Raw genomic sequence first — 6,407 nt, 5'->3', positions numbered from 1 at the left:
CCACAATCATTCAAAAACATTTTACCATTTCCTTTACAATGACAAGTTTACATTTCCATTTTTCCCCACATTCGTTCATGACAAACTGATTAACATTTTCATATGACATTTTCATTTGACGTGTAGCTTATCATTACTCCTTTTCCCTTCCTCCTTTCCTTACACTTTACCTACCACCACCTTTTGGGTACCTTCAGAGCAAAAAAAGGAGAGAAATCTTTCCATCTGTCCTTAATTGTGTCTATTCCCCATTTTTGTAGTTCATGCCAATATATCTTTTCAAATTCCCTTTCTATAGCCTTGATCGTCCCAATTTCCCCCTCTTTGTATCCCCCCATTATACAACTCTGTCTTGCCCTCCACAACTTAAGTTTAACAATTGATAACAACATGCAACGTATTTTATATCTCTCTTTTTCTGTACCTTTAGTCCCAAAGAAGGTGATCTCTTCATAAGTCACCGTCCCCAAACCTTTATACTTCCCCTTTACCCCTTCCCATACCTTTTTTGCGTATTCGCATCCCCATAGTACATGTTCAATTGTTTCTTCTTTTACACAATTGTCCCTCGGACACTTTTTCTGTTTTCCCAAATTATGTGCGTACATAGTAACCCTCACGGGTAGCCTTTTATGTAAATGCATCCAATTAAAATCCTTTATGACATTTTTAAAACTCTTATCCTGTGTGAGTTTCCACACTTCTGGACTCACCGGTACCTGATTTTGGTTGGCTTTCCGTACCATTTTCTTGTATAGAAGTTTATGGTTTAATACTGTATCCACCTCTTTGCATTCCGGATGTTTCTTTCCCCATCCCACCATCCTCTGAAAATATTTTGGTCTAAACTCCGCCTTAGGTCCCTTATTTTCCCACCCTATCAAAAAACGGTATGGTATCGCCAACCAAAACCATAGCAATATTTGACATTTATGCACATAAGTCTGTTTCAATAATGTACACACATTTGTATAAAACATTGTATCTAACTTCAACGGGACATTTGGTACCCCCTTCCCACCATCTTCTATTTCTTGATACATTTGTAGTCTTTTTACATACTCGTAACCCCCCCATATGAATTTAAATATCCCCCTCATTATTTGTGCTCTATATATCTGTGGCATCGGGAACACGTAGGCCAAATGTAGTAATTTCGGCACTACCTCACTCTTTATAACCAAAACTTTCCCCGAGATTGATAATTTTCTTACTTTCCAAAGGCCCAACTTCTTTTCCACCGCGTTCATCTTTTCTCTCCAATTACAAAGCTCATCGCCTTCCTTGTTTCCAAAAGAGATTCCTAAAATATCCATTGGACCTTCACACAAAGTAAAATCACAGATGTTATCTCTTCTACCCTCCCATATCCCCAAATATTTATACTTTGTCTTCTCTTTATTTATCCTAGATCCCGTCGCTTTTTCATAAGCATTTAAAATTTCTATCACCTCCCTTAGACTATCATCATCTGCCAAATATAATATCGTGTCGTCCGCGTATTGTGATATTTTTAAACATTCCCCCCGTGGCATCATTATCCCTTTCACTCTTTGGCTTTCCCTTATTGCACAGGCCAAAGGTTCAACATAAAGTACATAAAGCACAACAGATAATGGACATCCTTGTCTCAAACCCCTTGTTTGATACACCTTTTCTGTAAGAAATCCATTTAATTTTATTTTCGAGTTTATGCCCTTATATAAATTCTTTACCCATTTTATAAAGGTCCCTCCCAGCCCCATATACTCCATTGCCCTCCACAAAAATTCGTGATCTACCCTATCAAAGGCCTTTTGCTGATCCAAGCTCACACATATTGCTGCCAAGTTTCTATCCCTCACATATGTAAGTATATCTCTGTGTAATTGCACATTCCAGGTAATTTGCCTCCCCCGTACCCCACACGTTTGATCCTTCTCCACTATGTGCGACATTACTCCTGCAAGTCTATTTGCAAATATCCTACTCAAGATCTTATAATCCACACATAACATGGTTAACGGTCTATAGTTATCAAGTTGATGTGGGTTGCCTTTCTTAAATAATACGGAAACCACACCCATCTTCATACTCTCTGTCATCGCCTCTCCCTCCATGATTTCCTTAAAAACTCCCACCAAATGTATCCCCACCACCCCCCAAAGGGTTTCGTAAAATTCCTTTGTTAAACCATCTATTCCCGGCACTTTATTTGCCTTCATTCCTTTTATTACTTTATATGCCTCCTCTATTGTCACTTCCCCCTCTAGCCTTTCCCTTTCTTCTCCCGTTAATCTCTTCTTTATTTTCTTCAAGAAGAAATCCCCTTTCCCTCCCTCTAGATTTTCTTTGCTGAACAGCTCCTCATAATATTCCTTCGCCACCTTTAACATATCTTCTCTCCCTTCCGTCATTTTCCCATCCTTCTCCAATTTTGTTATGACTCCCCTTTTTTCCCTACTTTTCATCTTTTTGAAGAAAAAAGCGGAACATTTCTCGTTCTCCTCATACTCCTCCTGTTTTAATTTATATGTTTCAGCCCTTGCCTTCCTCTCAAGTAATTCTTCCTGTTTCGATCTTAAAATTTCTATTTTCTCGTCCTTATTTTTATTTTTTTATTTTGTTTGTAGTGCGTAAGTATATTCTATTTCTTTTTGCAGCGTGCGGAATTCCTCATTCCTAGCTCTTGACCTTTCCGTACAATAATCCACTGTGAACTTTTTTATTTTATTTTTTACATCCTCCCACCAATCCAGTTTATTCATGTATAACTTCTCCGTCTCTGCCCATAAGGGGAAGAGCTCTGCAAATTTTTTCTTATATTCTTTTTCCATAAGTACTTCATTATTTAGTTTCCAGTAACCTTTTCCATAATCTGTTCCTTTTATCTCCACTTCCACCTCTACCATTTGATGATCCGTGAACAGTGCCGGTATTAGTTTTCCTTGCTTTATTTTGCACTTTTTGTCTACCAATATATAATCTAGTCTACTTTCCACCCCTCTTGTATTCTTCCATGTGTGCCCCACTTGTTTCCCCTGTAGTGTAGCCATTGCATCTATCAAACCATATTTTTTTATGAAAGTCTTGAAGGGGAGGGAGGATTTTTCCTTCTCCAAGGTGCAGTTGAAATCCCCTCCCACCAGAATATTTTTTTTTGTCATAAAACAGGTATCCATTTTTAAGAGTAGTTCTCTTCTCAACTTTGGATCCACATGTGCGTACACGTTTATTATCCGGTTTTGCATTCCACTTTTTTCCACATCTACAACCATCACCCTTCCCTGTATTAACGTGTAACTTTCCTTTATCCTTATACTTTTGTTTCCACATAACACTCCGACCCCAGTCCCGTGTACCCCCCCTATACTCCAAGCCGATTCACCTCCTCTCCATTCCTCCGTAAAAAGGTCAATATCCCCCTCATCCTTTAGATGTACTTCTTGCAGTAGGCAAACATCAAAATTATAATGTAACAAAAATTCATAAACCATTTTCCTCTTTCGGGCGTTTTTAAGCCCCCTTACATTTAAAGTAATTATTCGGAATTTTCCCATATCTTAACAACAAAACCAAATCATTACCAAACAAAACCATGGGAATACGTTTATAATTAAAGTCCGGAGGAAAAAATTAAATAACTGCATTAAGTAACCTAAAAAATCTTCTTTTATTCCGAAATCCCCATTTTTAACTCTCCATATTAACTTGCGCCAGCAAGTTTTTTATAAAGGAATCTTCCGACTTTTCTTCACTTTCGGCCTCTTCCCCCGTATCCCCATCACTAGTTAAGTCACTTAAAGGCGTGTGCATACATTCAGTCTGTGTACCTCTCAGAACATGTCCCTCCACATTTTCCACCTCCTCGGTCCGTTCCTCTCTGTCCTCTCTACTTTTCATTTTAGTCTCTTCTGAAGAAGCGCCCGAGCTCACCTTTCTCCGCCTCTTAGCTGATTTTCTCCGAGGCTTCGCTACTACTTCCCACACCTGTCCGTCCTCCCCTTGTTTCTCTCTCTCGGCATCCAGTTCGCGTGGATTTCCTCCCTCCTCCTTTCTCTGCTCTGCTCCACCTTCCTTGCTCCCATCTCTCTCCTCATTAGTCTGATCTTCGGCAGCCGTTGGCGCCTCCTGTGCTCTCCTTTCAGTATCAGTTTCTGTGTCCGTTTTTCTATGATATCCGTCTTTAGTTCCAGATTTTGCCGCTTCAGAATATGACCTTGGCCTAGTACAGTCTCTTGCCATGTGCGTCTCCGAATCACACAAGTGACATTTTCTAGGCTCCTTGCAGTCTTTTGTTATATGGCCTATCTTTCCGCAACTCCTGCACCTCATTTGTTCGCAACTGTCCGCATTGTGTCCGGTGCTACCACATTTTCTGCACGCTTGGGGCTGCCCGGCATACACTAGGAAGCCCCTATCCGCTCCAATAGAGAACACCGCGGGCGGGTGGCAATACCCGTCTTCGGTGGCCATATCCACATTTAATTTGACTCGAAATTGTCTTTTTCCGGTCCATAGGCCTAAGCCATCCTTTATTTTCCGCACTCCTGGTAGTACTGTAACGTACCTTCCCAAGAAATACTTAATAGTCTCTTCAGAAACCCATGGGTTGTACATATGAACAGTTAGGATCCTATAATCATTTCTGTACATAGGGGTTACCATGTATTTTCTCAATTCTTCGTTTTCTTCTCCAATACACTTCCTTCTCACCTCCTCCGCGCATTCTCCCGTGCAAAAAGTTACATCGTAATGTTTACTTGCCGTGCTCTGCTGAAGGCAGTAGATTTCCTCAGGCTGTATCTTTAAAGCCTCGTATAGGATCCTCCGTCCAAAATTAATTCTGTCATGGATTTCCTCATCTTTCTCCATCAGCTCGAATCTCAAAGTATTTCTTGTACCTTGCATCCATGCATTCCTCTCATGGAAGTTGGCCGATGATGCCGCCATCCTGCATTGCTTCTCGCCTTATCACTGATAAGAACAGATTTTTTTTTTTTTTTTTTTTTTTTACTTCTTTTATTTTCTTTCCACAACAATTCAAAAAACTTTTTCCATTTCCATTACAAAGACATATTTACATTTCATTTCTTTCCCACATTCATTCATCGCAAACCAATCATTTTCATGTAACATATTCATATAACTTATTGCTTTTCATTGCTCCTTTTCCCTTTCTCCCTTCCTTACTCTTTACCTACCACCACTTTTTAGGTGCCTTCGCAGTAAAGAAGGAAGGGAAATCTTTCCATCTATCCTTGATCGTGTCTATTCCCCATTTTTGTAGTTCATGCCAGTATGTCTTTTCAAATTCCCTCTCTACAGCTTTAGTCGTACCTATTTCCCCCTCTTTATATCCTCCCGTTATACAACTCTGTCTTGCCTTCCACAATTTCATTTTTACAATTGTTAACAACATACAACGTATTTTGTATCTCTCTTTTTCTATGCTGTTAGCCCTGAAAAGGGTAATCTCTTCATAAGTCACCGTGCCCAAACCTTTATACTTCCCCTTTACCCTTTCCCATACCTTTTTTGCGTATTCGCATCCCCAAAGTACGTGTTCTATTGTTTCCTCTTCTACGCAGTTGTCCCTCGGACACTTTTTCTGTTTTCCCAAGTTATGTGCATACATAATGATCCTCACGGGTAACCTTTTGTGTAAATGCATCCAATTAAAATCCTTCAAAACATTTTTAAAGGTCTTATCCTGTGCACATTTCCACACTTCTGGACTCACCGGTACCTGGTTATAATTAGCTTTCCATACCATTTTCTTATATAAAAGTTTATGGTTTAGTACGGTATCCACCTCTTTACATTCAGCATGTTTCTTTCCCCATCCCAGCATCCTCTGAAAATATTTTGGTCTAGTTTCCGCCTTTGGTCCCTTATTTTCCCACCCTATCAAAAAACGGTATGGAATCGCTAACCAAAACCATAACAATATTTGACATTTATGGACATAGTTCTGTTTCAATAGCTTGCATACATTTGCATAAAACATTGTATCTAACTTCAAAGGGACATTTGGTACCCCTTTCCCACCATCTTCAATTTCTTGATACATTTGCGTTCTTTTGACATACTCATAACCCCCCCAAATAAATTTAAATATCGCTCTGGTTATTTGCGCTCTGTAGATCTGAGGCATCGAAAACACATAGGCCAGATGTAATAACTTCGGCACCACCTCACTCTTTATAATCAGAACCTTCCCCGTAATTGTTAATTTCCTTGCTTTCCAAAGGCCCAGCTTCTTTTCTACCGCACTTAACCTTTTTTTCCAATTGCTAAGCTCATCTCCTTCCTTATTTCCAAAGGTGATTCCTAAAATATTCATTGGGCCTTGGCACAAAGTAAAATCACAGATATTATCTCTTCTACCCTCCCATGTCCCCAAATATTTATACATCGACTTCTCT

Source organism: Astatotilapia calliptera, chromosome 14, assembly GCF_964374335.1.
Source record: "Astatotilapia calliptera chromosome 14, fAstCal68.1, whole genome shotgun sequence".
In the NCBI taxonomy this organism is placed as follows: Eukaryota; Metazoa; Chordata; class Actinopteri; order Cichliformes; family Cichlidae; genus Astatotilapia; species Astatotilapia calliptera.
The sequence above is the reverse complement of the archived record's forward strand: the minus strand, read 5'-3'. Positions refer to the sequence as shown.